Source organism: Choloepus didactylus, chromosome 21 (assembly GCF_015220235.1).
Source record: "Choloepus didactylus isolate mChoDid1 chromosome 21, mChoDid1.pri, whole genome shotgun sequence".
In the NCBI taxonomy this organism is placed as follows: domain Eukaryota; kingdom Metazoa; phylum Chordata; class Mammalia; order Pilosa; family Megalonychidae; genus Choloepus; species Choloepus didactylus.
The window spans coordinates 29,212,817-29,227,854 of NC_051327.1; the positions used below are offsets into that span (position 1 = coordinate 29,212,817).

Here is a 15,038-nt window from a genome sequence, read left to right on the forward strand (position 1 = left end):
GAGATTCATGGGTTCTGGGTTGTAGTTTAATAGTTTCAGGTATCCACCACCAGCTACCCCAATTCTTTAGAATCTAAAAAAGGTTGTCTAAAGTGTGCGTAAGAGTGCCCACCAGAGTGATCTCTCGGCTCGTTTTGGAATCTCTCTGCCACTGAAGCTTATTTCATTTCCTTTCACATCCCCCTTTTGGTCAAGAAGATGTTCTCCATCCCACGATGCCGGGTCTACATTCCTCCCCGGGAGTCATATTCCACGTTGCCAGGGAGATTCACTTCCCTGGGTGTCTGATCCCACGTAGAGGGGAGGGCAGTGATTTCACCTTTCAAGTTGGCTTAGCCAGAGAGAGAGGGCCACATCTGAGCAACAAAGAGGCATTCAGGAGGAGACTCTTAGGCACAAATACAGGGAGGCCTAGCCTCTCCTTTGCAGCAACCGTCTTCCCAAGGGTAAAACTTATGGTAGAGGGCTCAACCCATCAAACCACCAGTCCCCTATGTCTGTGGTCATGTTAGCAACCATGGAGGTGGGGTAGGCGAATACCCCTGCATTCTCCACAGGCTCCTCAAGGGGGGCACTACATCTTTTTTTTTTTTTTCCTTGTTTGTCTTTTCTCTTTTTTTTTTTTTTTTAACTTTCCCTTCTTTTTTAAATCAACTGTATGAAAAAAAAAGTTAAAAAGAAAACAAGCATACAATAAAAGAACATTTCAAAGAGACCATAACAAGGGAGTAAGAAAAAGACAACTAACCTAAGATAACTGCTTAACTTCCAACATGTTCCTACTTTACCCCAAGAAAGTTACATAATATAGCAACATTTCAGTGAACTTGTTCCTACTACATCCATCAGAAATTAACAGACCATAGTCATTTCTGGGCATCCCCAGAACGTTAAATAGCTTATTTGTTCTTCTTGGATTATTGTTCCCCCTTCCTTAATTGCTCTCTATTGCTAGTTCCCCTACATTCTACATTATAAACCATTTGTTTTACATTTTTCAAAGTTCACATTAGTGGTAGCATATAATATTTCTCTTTTTGTGCCTGGCTTATTTCGCTCAGCATTATGTCTTCAAGGTTCATCCATGTTGTCATATGTTTCACGAGATCGTTCCTTCTTACTGCCGCGTAGTATTCCATCGTGTGTATATACCACATTTTATTTATCCACTCATCTGTTGAAGGACATTTGGGTTGTTTCCATCTCTTGGCAATTGTGAATAATGCTGCTATGAACATTGGAGTGCAGATATCCGTTCGTGTCACTGCTTTCCGATCTTCCGGGTATATACCGAGAAGTGCAATCGCTGGATCGAATGGTAGCTCTATATCTAGTTTTCTAAGGAACCGCCAGACTGACTTCCAGAGTGGCTGAACCATTATACAGTCCCACCAACAATGAATAAGTGTTCCAATTTCTCCACATCCCCTCCAGCATTTGTAGTTTCCTGTTTGTTTAATGGCAGCCATTCTAACCGGTGTTAGATGGTATCTCATTGTGGTCTTAATTTGCATCTCTCTAATAGCTAGTGAAGCTGAACATTTTTTCATGTGTTTCTTGGCCATTTGTATTTCCTCTTCAGAGAACTGTCTTTTCATATCTTTTGCCCATTTTATAATTGGGCTGTCTGTACTATTGTCATTGAGTTGTAGGATTTCTTTGTATATGCAAGATATCAGTCTTTTGTCAGATACATGGTTTCCAAAAATTTTTTCCCATTGAGTTGGCTGCCTCTTTACCTTTTTGAGAAATTCCTTTGAGGTGCAGAAACTTCTAAGCTTGAGGAGTTCCCATTTATCTATTTTCTCTTTTGTTGCTTGTGCTTTGGGTGTAAAGTCTAGGAAGTGGCCTCCTAATACAAGGTCTTGAAGATGTTTTCCTACATTATCTTCTAGGAGTTTTATGGTACTTTCTTTTATATTGAGATCTTTGGTCCATTTTGAGTTAATTTTTGTGTAGGGGTTGAGGTAGGGGTCCTCTTTCATTCTTTTGGATATGGATATCCAACTCTCCCAGCCCCATTTGTTGAAAAGACCATTATGGCTCAGTTTGGTGACTTTGGGGGCCTTATCAAAGATCAGTCGGCCATAGATCTGAGGGTCTATCTTAGAGGGAAGGCTTTCAGTCTCTCACCATTGAGTACTATGCTGGCTGTGGGTTTTTCATATATGCTCTTTATCATGTTGAGGAAGTTTCCTTCAATTCCTACTTTTTGAAGTGTTTTTATCAAAAAGGGATGTTGGATTTTGTCAAATGCTTTTTCAGCATCTATTGAGATGATCAATTGATTTTTCCCTTTTGACTTGTTAATGTGTTGTAATACATTGATTGTTTTTCTTATGCTGAACCATCCTTGCATGCCTGGAATGAACCCCACTTGGTCATGGTGTATGATTTTTTTAATGTGTCTTTGGATTCGATTTGCAAGTATTTTGTTGAGGATTTTTGCATCTATATTCATTAGGGAGATTGGCCGGTAGTTTTCCTTTTTTGTAGCATCTTTGCCTGGTTTTGGTATTAGATTGATGTTAGCTTCATAAAATGAGTTAGGTAGTGTTCCATTTTTTTCAATGTTTTGAAAGAGTTTGAGTAAGATTGGTGTCAGTTCTTTCTGGAAAGTTTGGTAGAATTCCCCTGTGAAGCCATCTGGCCCTGGGCATTTATTTGTGGGAAGATTTTTGATGACTGATTGGATCTCTTTGCTTGTGATGGGTTGGTTGAGGTCTTCTATTTCTTCTCTGGTCAGTCTAGGTTGTTCATATGTTTCCAGGAAATTGTCCATTTCTTCTACATTATCCAGTTTGTTGCCATACAGTTGTTCCTAATATCCTCTTATAATTTTTTTAATTTCTTCAGGATCTGCAGTTATGTCACCTTTTTCATTCATTATTTTGTTTATATGGGTCTTCTCTCTTTTTGATTTTGTCAGTCTAGCTAGGGGCTTGTCAATCTTGTTGATCTTCTCAAAGAACCAACTTTCGGTGATATTTATCCTCTCTATTGTTTTTTGTTCTCTATGTCATTTATTTCTGCTTTAATCCTTGTTATTTCTTTTCTTGTACTTGGTTTAGGATTGGTTTGCTGTTCATTTTCTAGCTTCTTCAGTTGATCCATTAGTTCTTTGATTTTGTCTCTTTCTTCCTTTTTAATATATGTGTTTAGTGCTATAAATTTCCCCCTTAGCACTGCTTTTGCTGCATCCCATAGGTTTTGGTATGTTGTGTTCTCATTTTCATTCGTCTCTATATATTTAGCAATTTCTCTTGCTATTTCTTCTTTAAACCCACTGATTGTTTAGGAGTGTGTTGTTTAACCTCCAGGTATTTGTGAATTTTCTAAGTCTCTGATGGTTATTGACTTCTAATTGTATTCCATTGTGGTCAGAGAATGTGCTTTGAATAATTTCAATCTTTTTAAATTTATTGAGGCTTGTTTTATGTCCCAGCATATGATCTATTCTGGAGAAAGTTCCGTGAGCACTAGAAAAGTATGTGTATCCTGGTGATTTGGGATGTAATGTCCTGTATATGTCTGTTAAATCTAATTCATTTATCAGATTGTTTAGGTTTTCAATTTCCTTATTGGTCTTCTGTCTGGTTGATCTATCTATAGGAGAGAGTGATGTGTTGAAGTCTCCCACAATTATTGTGGAAACATCAATTGCTTCCTTTAGTTTTGCCAGTGTTTCTCTCATGTATTTTGTGGCACCTTGATTGGGTGCATAGACATTTACGATTGTTATTTCTTCTTGCTGAATTGCCCCTTTTATTAGTATGTAGTGGCCTTCTTTGTCTCTCAAAACATCCCTGCATTTGAAGTCTTTTTTATCTGAGATTAATATTGCTACACCTGCTTTCTTTTGGCTGTAGCTTGCATGAAATAGTTTTTTCCATCCTTTCACTTTCAGTTTCTTTGTGTCCCTGTGTCTAAGATGAGTCTCTTGTATGCAACATATTGATGGTTCATTTTTTTTGATCCATTCTGCGAATCTATATCTTTTAATTGGGGAGTTTAATCCATTTACATTCAACGTTATAACCGTGAAGGCATTTCTTGAATCGGCCATCTTATCCTTTGGTTTATGTTTGCCATATTTTTCCCTCTCTCTATTAATATCCTTTATTGTACCCATACCGAATCTCTTTAGTACTGAACCTTTCTCCAAGTCTCTCTGTCCTGTCTTTGTTTCTCTGTCTGTAGGGCTCCCTTTAGTATCTCCAGTAGGGCAGGTCTCTTGTTAGCAAATTCTCTCAGCATTTCTTTGTCTGTGAAAAATTTAAGCTCTCCCTCAAATTTGAAGGAGAGCTTTGCTGGATAAAGTATTCTTGGCTGGAAATTCCTCTCACTCAGAATTTTAAATATATCGTGCCACTGCCTTCTTGCCTCCATGGTGGCTGCTGAGTAGTCACTACTTAGTCTTATGCTGTTTCCTTTGTATGTGGTGAATTGCTTTTCTCTTGCTGCTTTCAGAACTTGCTCCTTCTCTTCTATGTTTGACAGTGTGATCAGTATATGTCTCGGAGTGGGTTTTTTTTGGATTTATTCTATTTGGAGTTCGCTGAGCATTTATGATTTGTGTATTTATGTTGTTTAGAAGATTTGGGAAGTTTTCCCCAACAATTTCTTTGAATACTCTTCCTAGACCTTTACCCTTTTCTTCCCCTTCTGGGACACCAATGAGTCTTATATTCGGACGTTTCATATTATCTATCATATCCCTGAGGTCCATTTCGAGTTTTTCAATTTTTTTCCCCATTCTTTCTTTTATGCTTTCATTTTCCATTCTGTCATCTTCCAGGTCACTGATTCGTTGTTCAACTTCCTCTAGTCTTGTACTATGAGTGTCCAGAATCTTTTTAATTTGGTCAACAGTTTCTTTAATTTCCATAAGATCATCCATTTTTTTATTTAGTCTTGCAATGTCTTCTTTATGCTCTTCTAGGGTCTTCTTGATTTCCTTCATATCCCGTACTATGGTCTCATTGTTCATCTTTAGTTCTTTGAGTAGCTGCTCTAGGTGCTGTGTCTCTTCTGGTCTTTTGATTTGGGTGCTTGGGCTTGGGTTATCCATATCATCTGGTTTTTTCATATGCTTTATAATCTTCTGTTGTTTTTGGCCTCGTGGCATTTGCTGAACTTGATAGGGTTCTTTTAGGGTTTGTAGACCTATTGAAGTCCTTATCTCTAATTTATCAGATCTACAGCTTCGTGGAGTACACTTTCTCTAACTAACCAGCAGGTGGCGTCCACGAGCTACCTGTTCTCCACAAGCCAGTTCTCCCCTGCTTAGCCTTTTTGGTGAGTGGGGGAGTGAGTCTTGTGGGGCCCAATTGGTGTACCAAGCTTGCGTGTGTAGTTGGTGTTGCCTGCCCTGTATGTGGGGCGTGTTTCTGGGCAGTCGGGGAGGGGGGTTGGCCCTAACAATCAAATCTCCCTGATGATCCTAGAGTTTTAAAGCTGCTGCAATAGTCTAATCCTTCAGTTCAGTCCTGCCACAGTTTGTCTCTGCCACTGACCCACAAGTCCTTGGTATTGGCGTATGGCTCCTGAGACTTGCAAGTGGGCCCCTCTTCCAGGCTGTGCACCCCGGGTCCTCTGTTGAGGGATGACTGTGCTATGTCACAGGTGAGTGCCGTCCCCCCAGGGCAGTTCTGGGCTGCTGGGCTGTGTAGGGAGGCTCCCAGTCTGCTCAAATGATGGCTGAATGGGGCTTTGTTAATTCACACTGTTCCACCTTCCCAGCTCTGGGACATTCAGCTGAGGTTGCAGGGAAGGCTAATGTCCACGCCCAGTTTTGTGGTGTGTGCCTGTTATTTGAAGCACTTCCGTCACACTGGGTTGTCTGGGGCAGCTCTGGGCTGTGGGGCTGGCGATGGGCAGGAGTGTTTCCTGTCCACCAGGATGGTGGCTGTGAGCGGACATCCCCCTTATCTTGGGAAGTTGTGTTGTTTAGTGAATTTTCTCAGCCACTGGATTATTGCCTTTTGTCTCAGAGCTCTCTTAGTTCTGCTCTTGACTTGACGTGCCCAAATTGCAATTCTTTGAAGCTTTCTGTATTGGGCTTCTTAGAGTAATTGTTTTAGAAAAAGAAAAAAGGATTTAAAAAAAAAAAAAAAAAAAAAAAAACGGCCCTCCTCAGAGATCTAATGGGTTATTGAAATGCTAATAGACAAAGCAACCAGGGCCATTAAGGAAAGGTCCACAGGGCAGAGAGATCAGCTTTGCTTCGGGATTTGCATATGTGCCTCAAGGCCTGAGCTCCGCCCTTCCCCTTTCTGTGTTCACCAGAACTCCAAAAATCCTCTGCTTTTATTTTGGAGTTTTTCGTGTTGTTGTTTTTCTATGCCTGTCTCCTCTCTGCTGGGCTGGCTGCTCTCAGAGTCTCTGGTGTCTGGTTTCAGTCTATCTATGGTTGGAGTTTGAATCAGTAGAATGAGTTTCCGATAAGAGCAGCCACTGCAGTTCTCCCTTCTCCTTCCCGGAGCTGACAGCCCCTCCTCCCCCGGGACTGAGCCTGGCAGGGAGGGGCGCGGGTCCCCTGGCCGCAAAAACTTACAGATTTCGCTGATCTCAGCAGTTCCACGTTTTCATGAGTGTTGTATGAAGTATGCCCAAAGACAGATTGCTCTGTGGTGTCCAGTCCACGCAGTTCCTGGCTTTTTACCTACTTTCCTGGAGGAGTAACTAAAACTTACAGCTCACCAGTCTGCCATCTTGCCCCGCCTCTCCATTGACTTTTTTTTTCTTGTCTTTTTTTTTTTTTTTAATCATATTTTTAATTGTAGAATATAACATATATGCATAAAAGTGATAACTTTTCAAGTGCGGTTTAACAAGTAGAGAGCAAATTTCAAAGAATGTTGTGGGTTACAGTTCCACAGTCTCAGTTACTTCCTTCTTGTAAAATATAACATATATACAAAAAGGTAATATCTTTCAAAGTGTACTTTAACAAGTAGTTACATGGGAAATTTCCAAAAATGTTATGAGTCACAGTACCATAGTTTCAGTTATTTCCTTATTGTGAAATATAACTTATATACAAAAAGGTAGTAACTCTCAAATTACAATTTAACAAGTAGCTATAGAACAAATTTCAAAGGATGCTCCACCATTTCAGTTCTTTCCTTCTAGCTATTCTAATACCCTAACAACTAAGAAGAATAAAATTATATACAGATTCAGTATTCATAATCCTTTGTTAAATTCCATCTTGTCTGTTGCTACCTCTTCCTCTAGTTCAATCACTTTCCCGATCTTCAGGGATGTCTAGGCAGTGACCACCCTAACTTGGTCATGATGAAAAGAGGTGTCAACATTGTAATCCATTGACATTTAAGAGAATAGCTAAGAAGAGTCTACTTCTGCTATTTAGCTATTTTATTGATTGATTGATAGGTAGATAGATAGGTAGGTAGGTAGAAAGAAAGAAAGAAAGAAAGAAAGAAAGAAAGAAAGAAAGAAAGAAAGAAAGAGAAAGAATGTTTTTTGTTTCTCAAGTGCTCCATTATTGCCTTTTTGGTTACTTAGTTGCTTTTTTTCTAGTGTACTGTTTTGATTCCCTTCTTTCTTTTTCTTTGTACTTTTTAATTATTTTCTTAGTAGTTACCTTTGAAATTACAATTAGCATGTTAAACTAATAACAATACTACTACTAACCTGGTTTCAGTAGTATACAAACTATTCTTGTTTAACTCCATCACTCCCCTTTATATTGTTATTTTTTCAGTTCACAGCTTTATATGTCGTATGCTGATTAAGATAGATTTATGGTGTTATTTTACACTTTTGCTTGTTAAGTGAGATAGGAGTGTAAAAAGCAGTTACAAACCAAAAGTACAAAAATATGGGACTTTCTTTGCCAGTGTATTTGTTCTTATGGCTTTGAGTCACTGGCTGTGTCCTTTCATTTCAGCCTGAAGGACTCCCTTTAGCATTTCTTTAGGTCAGGGCTTCTGGTAATGAACCCTTTCAGCTTTTATTTATTTGTAAACATTTTCATTTCTCTTTCATTTTTTGAAATAATTTTGCTAGATAGAGAATTCTTGGTTTGCAGTTTTTTTCTTTAAGGACTTCAAATGTCCCATCCCTGCTATCTGCTGGCCTCCATGGTTTCTGATGAGAAATCCGCTGATAATCTTATTGGGGATCCCTTGTATGTGATAAGTCACTTTTCTCTTGCTTCTTTCAAAATCCTCTCTTTGTCTTTGGATGCTGACAGTTTTGCTGTGATGTGTCTTGTTGCAGAGCTCCTTGAGTTTCCTGCATGGGCAGCTCGTTGAACTTTCTGGATTTGTATATTCATGTCTTTCATCTGATTTGGGAAGTTTTCGGGCATTACCTCTTCAAATATTTTCTCTGCCCCCTTTGCTCTCGTCCTTCTGGGTCTCCACTGATGTGTGTATTGGTTTGTTTGATGGTGTCCGACAGGTCCCTCAGACTGTGCTTGTTTTTCTTTGTTATTTACTTTTTCTACACCTCACACTGGATAATTTCTTTTTGTTTATCTTTATGTTCACTTTCCTCTGCCTGTTGAAATCTGCTGTTGAATCCATCGAAGAGTTTTTCATTCTGGTTACTTTGCACGTCCAAATCTTCTGTTTTGTTCCTTTTCATAAATTCCATCTCTATTTTGTTCTGATGTTTTCCAAATTCCCTTTAGTTCTCTTTATATTGAGTCCTTTAGCTCATTGGACATATTTAAGGCAATTGATTTAAAGTCTTGTAACTAGTAGTTCCAGTGTATGAGCTTCCTCAGGGATGGTCTAGCTAGTGTTTTGCTTGTATGGCCCATACTTCCCTATTTCCTTGCATGCTTTTGTGATTTTTTGTTGAGAACTGTACATGCTGAGTGTTTCTCACTGTGGCTTGTGGGTGGCCGTGGCCGTCTGCAGAGCCGCAGCTGCCTCCCTGGTGTACATGTTGCCAGTGTGGGGTCTTGAGTGAGCCCTTGGAACAAGGCCATGTGTTGGTGGTCCTGGGAGGACCCTGTCCTTGGGGCTGGAGCAGCTACCTTCTTGGGCTTTCCCACTGCGTCCGCAGAGCAGTTTCCTACGTGGGCACCAAGTGAGCACTGTTGAGTAAGAGCCCCTCACCTGGAAGGGCAGCCTGCCAAGGCACATCTGGCCGTGGGGCAGCCCCACACCTGGAAGGGCAGCTCGCCAGTGTGCACCTGGCCATGGGGCAGCACAGGGTGGACTTGTGCTGTGGGGCATGGTGGAAGCAGACCCATGTTTGGGAAGATTGCTGGAACTCAGGCTTTGCTGAGCCAGGTTCTTCAAAATGTTTGACCTGGAAGGCCCACGGCCAGTCCCTGGGGAAGTCAGTGACCTGCAGTGCTTGGTGGCTCTCACTGCCGGGTGGCATCTTTATCCCACCAGTTGCCTCCCTGCGGGTAGGTCCTCACCTGTGGCATCTGCCTCTCTCAGTGGACTGTGGCAGAGAGAATAACCCCTCACCTCAGCACTCAATCTCAGAAGCTCACAGCATTTACTGTTCTGTTCTGTTTTTCCGCTGTTAACTCGTTTTTTTCTTCGGACAGCTTGATGTGTTTTTTTTCCCCCCATGTTTTTTCCCAGTGGTCAATATTATAGTCTTCTGATTGTAGGTACTTGGGTGGTTATTATCAGATATATAATAGTTTCTAAGACGTGCATCTAAACATAGATTTTATTGGTGAATGAGTTTTATTCTCATTCCTTAAAAAAAAAATTCATGATCTAATTAAGTGACACTTTGAGGGGGGTGCTTCTTAAAGAACTTTCCTGCTTGGAAGCTGCCTCAGAGCTTTGTGTCTCTGGGGCAGAAGTGGACAAGAAGAGGTGGCAGTGGTTGGTAGAAGAGGCATCGAGAGAGCAGGGCTCACCCATGGCCTGAAGAAATCCTCGGGTGGGAAAGACTGCGCTGCCCTGCGTGCATGATCCTGGGCAGCGCAAAGGGGCAGACAGGCAGCAGCCTTGACAGTCATTGAAGAGGGTGGCCCGCATGGGGCTGCTGCACAGAGGCCCTCAGGAAGAGCCTGGGGCCCTGGTGGACCAGGCAGGGGCGGAGCTTCCCTGGTGGGGTGCTGTGTGGGAGGGTTGTTGAGGTGGGGGGGTGGGAGGAGCAGGTGCCTGTGCCTGCCTCGCAAGGTGGGAGGTGGGTCATGTCTCTGAATCCTGAGGCACTTTGGACAGTGTGAGCTGAGGATGTTGGTGGCATTAAGAAGCTCATTGTAAACTTGTTCTGTTGGGTACCCTCTCTCTCCCCCTGCTCTGAGTATACTTTCCCTCAGTAGCTCTGGCTTTTTTAAGTAAAAGTGTTGAGCATTGCCTGGGAGTCAAATTTTTAATGACACAAGGTGTTTTTAGGTCCTTTAAGTTTATTTTAAGCTATCGAGTTAGTCTCTAAACAAAGTTATTTTTAAAGTAGCCTTATTTTGGAATAATTTTAGATATATAGAAAACTTGCAAGGAAAATACAGAAAGTTCCTGTATGCCCTTCACCCAGCTTCCCCTAATGGTAGCACTTTACGTAACTGGACACGTTGGCCAAACCAAGAAATCAACATTGCTTACAACACTGCTGACTAAACCACAGACCTTTTTTGTCTTTTGTCCCTTTTTCCCTGTTGTCCTTTTTCTGACCCGGGACCCACCCCCCATTGCATTCAGTTGTCACGTTGCCTCTGATCTGTTTCTTAGTTTTCCGTGAAGTGAGGGTGACCTCGTTTTTCAATGACCTTGACACTTTTGAGGAGTACTTGTCAGTTATTTGTTAAGTGTCCCTCAGTTTGGGGTGGTCTGGCAGTTTCTTCTGTGGGACTGGGGTTGTGGGTTTGGGAGGAAGACCCCAGAGGAGAGGGGCCCTTCTCAGTGCATTGTATTCGGGGGACGGGACACCCACATGACTCATGGGTCATGTTAAACCACCTGAGTTTTAATTTGCTAGAATGAAACCTCTGACTCCGCTCTGCTCTTGAATCCTTGCCGTGTGTGTGTCTGAGATCCTGAGACAACCCCAGTGTTTTTACATTGAGAGGGGCTTCTGAGGCCACCCAGTTGGGTCCATCCAGTTTCCAGGTGAATAGCCTGGAGCCTGGAGGGTCCTGACACAGGCCCCTTGGCAGAGCCGCCCTGGGGTCCAGGCTGCCTCTCTGCTCTGACCACATTGTGCAGGCCTGGTGCCCTTCCCTGAGACACGCTGGAGGAACAGAGATGTCCCCAGGAGTGCAGCGGGAGTCTGAGCTCACTGGTGGAACTGGGTTCTGTTTAGGGGTGGGTCAGTGTGCCCCCAAGGTGTTGGGAGGCCCTCGGCCCCTCTGTGCAGCAAGTGGGAGGACAGCTCCATGTTGCTTGGCCTTGGTGAAAGTAGGTGGCCGGCTTTGCTGCCTTCTCCTCTAGCCTTTCCTCCTTCAGGTGAGGCTGCAGTGCTGTTTATTGTCTGAAGACCTTCGTCCCGAGTTACAGACCGGCCCGTGGGCTGCTGCTTTGTTTGAGGCTTTTATACTGAACCAAGAACAGAGAGTTGTTCTCCCCGAAGTTCAGGAGACAGGCATCCAGGAGCTTCATTCTCTGGTTTATTTTCCTACCCATCTGCAGAGTCGCCTCTCCAACCGCCTTTCCACACGACCACAGCAAAAACAAGGCAGTTAGGTGATTGTGAGTTGGTGGGAAAAAGCCAGGGCACGGGTTTAATGGGAGAGAACGTTGAAGAACAGGGGTGACCCCCTCATCTGCTGAGGATATGGGGCCTCCCCTGGCGGTGGGCTGACAGGCTTTGGAGCACCAGGATCGCCCGCCTGAAGGTGCGTGCTCAGGTGCTCGGAGCGGCCCAGGGAAGGTGGGGTCCCGCACCACCACACCTGTCCACCCACCCGCCCTTCCTTGTTTCTGGTGACTAACTCAGTAACTGGTGGCCGTGGAGGTGAATGTAAGGCTTGACAAAACTGATCTTTCTCTGCACACGCATGTGTCGTGAAGTTTCCGTGGAAGCTAGGTGTTCACGCTGAGACGACACCTCTCCAGACCTCTGCTGGCCGTGTTACCCCCGGTGAGAAACTCTTCAGAACGCTCAGATGAGGAGCCCAGGATGAGGGGCATCTGTTCGTGGCGCCCCTTCAGGTGTGAGGCTAGGCCTGCGCGTGCACATGCTTGTCATCCACAAGCAATGACCAAAGCAGGGCTCGCCTGCCCGAGGGGTGTTCCTGCAGGGTGACATTTATTCAAATGCCAGCAGCTTGGGGGCGAGGGCTGGTGTTCCCCTCCTATTTAGAGGAGATAGCAGCTTTTGAGAGTCGGAAAAAAAAACCCAAAACTGTGACCACTTTAATCTGTCATTTTCCTTGCAGGATTATCTGTTAGAATTCCTAGAACTGTTCTCCATATTACTGTGGTTATACATTTACATGTGGGAAACAGTGATGAGGCATAAACAAAATCCGGGGCATTTTAAGGGTCTTGGGGAAATTACCACAGATCCCATTGCTGCTCCAAGCATCTTGAAACTTGCCAGGGAGAGAAGATTCATACCGGGAATAAAAGAGCCACTGGCAAAAGGACAGCAAGCAAAGCTGTCCCTGCCAGGGGGCCCCCGAGGGACGTGGGCACAGCTGGGGGTCAGCTGGAGCCAGGGATGCAGTGCGCCAAGGGTCCCGGCCCCGCAGCCCAGGCAAGGCAGTGGGAACCAGAGACAGGCTCTCCTTTCGTTGGAGCACCCTTGTGCCCTAGGGTTTTCCTTCAATTTGTGACCTGTTACTCTTGGGGGCTGCAGGTTTCCTGTGAGGAGCCAGGGTCAGAAGCTGGAGAGGGTAAAGAGAGGGCCATGGGCAGGGGTCCCTGGGGAGGAACCCACTGGCCTGGCCTGGCCCCGCTGCATCCCTCTCGGGAGAGTTGACTTGTCAAGGTAGATGCCACTTGGATTCCTAAACCAGGTGGTGGAGAAGACATTTGCTGAATGAATTTAATTCCCAAGGAGAAATTTGTATTTCAGTGATATGTAGTTAGTGTGACTTTAGACTAGAAACTCAGTTTTTCAGTCTTCATTGTCAACTTTAATATGTATGTTAAATTATTGATTTTGGTAAAATAGAAGGCAAGAGCCCATCCATGTTATTGTTTTCTGACTAATAATCGATTTCACTAAGTCAAGTTTTTAAATGCAAATTCATTTTAAATATTGTCCAAAGTTATTTGGCTGTGAAATGGAATCTTAACCATATGGATTGGATTAATTATTTTTTAAATGCTGTTTTTTTCCCCTAATATAGTTCCAGGAGGTTGGGGCTTGCAAAGTTGATACTCATTTTTCTCACCAGGTCCCCCACTGGAAGTTAATGATTTCTGGCCCACTGGTATGAGCTGCATGGAGAAAATATTAGTTCATTCGTCTTCTTGATAGCAAATATTCAGCAGACACTGTGAGTTCTTTTTGGATAAATGTAGCTCCTTTCTGCCTTTTTTTTTTTAATCAAATGGGGACCCCTGTGACACACAGGACATAGTTTTGTTTCCTGCTGTTTTCACTTAACATTTTTGCGTGAGCGTTTCTTTAAAGCTCCTTTTCCAGTGCCCGCCGAGAGTCCTTGCTGTGGGGGGACCACAAGTGACCAGTTTCCAACTGTTGGATGTTTGTAGAGGTTTTCTCAGCTGTATGAGTAATTTCTTCATGAAGATGATTGTAGGATCAGTCTGGGTCTGCATTCCTGACTGTTTCTGCTAGGTTCTTACTGGGAGGGGATTTGCCAGGGTAAAGGGTGTGACCCGAGGGGCTTGATGTGTGTCCCCCCCCCCCCCCCCGCCCAGTTCCCTGAGCAGCACCTCTGCTGCCACTGGGGGGCCTTGCACCTGCAGAAGCTCGGTGCCCGGAGTTCCTGCCTCATAGAGATGTGCGGAGGATGAACTGTGAGAATAGCTCGGAATGCTCCAGAGAGTGCGGGCAGAGAGGAAGCGCTTAATAAATGTTAGGTAGTCTTTTTAGAAGTAGAGGGGAAAATGGCATTTTGTTTATTTTATTTAAGCAGTAGTATTTATGGCTGTACCTATAAAGGCATGTATTTGATATATCTCAGAATTCAAAGAGGGTGAAGGCTCCCTCCCGTCAGTCCAGAGGTAGCCTGCATCCTGATTTTCGGGTTAATCGATAACATCTAAAATTAACCCTTTAGGCAGTTCCGAAGTGGTGTAAGCTAAGCAGAGGGTCCATTCAAAGAAATCCTTGTATTTCAGTGTTTCATAGTGTGTTTGTGGTGACATCTGTGCTGGTTTGAATGTATTATGTCCCCCAGAAAAAGCCATATTCTTTGATGCAATCTTGTGGGGCAGAGATATTAGTGGGGATTAAGTTGGAACGTTTGGATTGGGTTGTTTGTGTGGAAATACACCCCACCCAACTGTGGGTGATGATTCTGATGAGCTATTTCTATGATCTTGATCAGTGGAACCATATAAATGAGCTGACGGGCAGAGGGAACTCAGTGAAGCTATGAGTGACGTTTTGAAGAGGAGCTACAGCCAAGAGGGACACTTTGAAGAAAGCACAGAAGCTGCAGATGAGACACATTTTGAAGACGGCTGTTGGAAGCAGACTCTTGCTCCAGAGAAGCTAAGAGAGGACAAATACCCCAAGTGCAACTAAGAGTGACATTTTTGAGGAACTGCAGCCTAGAGAGGAACATCCTGGGAGAAAGCCATTTTGAAACCAGAACTTTGGAGCAGACGCCAGCCACGTGCCTTCCCAGCTAACAGAGGTTTCCCAGACACCGTTGGCCATCCTCCAGTTGAAGGTACCTGATTGGACACTTTATGGCCTTAAGACTATAACTGTGTAACCAAATAAACCCCCTTTTATAAAAGCCAATCCATTTCTGGTGTTTTGCATTCCGGCAGCATTAGCAAACTAGAACAACATCTTACAAAGTTAATGTTGAAAATGTTAATAAAATTCAGAGAGAGTCCACCAAGCACCGCCCGTCAGCGAGACGGAGGAATCAGCAGCAGGGGGCTGGCGCCCAGCTTGTTGCTGTCTGCCTCTGGCTGTATGAGTGCTCGGGCTGGAGGGGG

At 43.7% G+C, this 15,038-nt stretch overlaps 1 protein-coding gene and 1 long non-coding RNA gene across 3 annotated transcripts in view; both read left to right on the top strand.

The window, feature by feature from the left end:
- PDPK1 (3-phosphoinositide dependent protein kinase 1) overlaps positions 1–15,038 on the top strand; it is a 92,325-nt gene that overhangs the window by 25,351 nt on the left and 51,936 nt on the right. The window lies entirely within an intron of this gene.
- Positions 10,218–14,471, top strand: LOC119517051. The gene is made up of 3 exons (XR_005213461.1): positions 10,218–12,101; positions 13,295–13,396; positions 14,414–14,471. It is a non-coding gene; the product is annotated as an uncharacterized LOC119517051 (long non-coding RNA).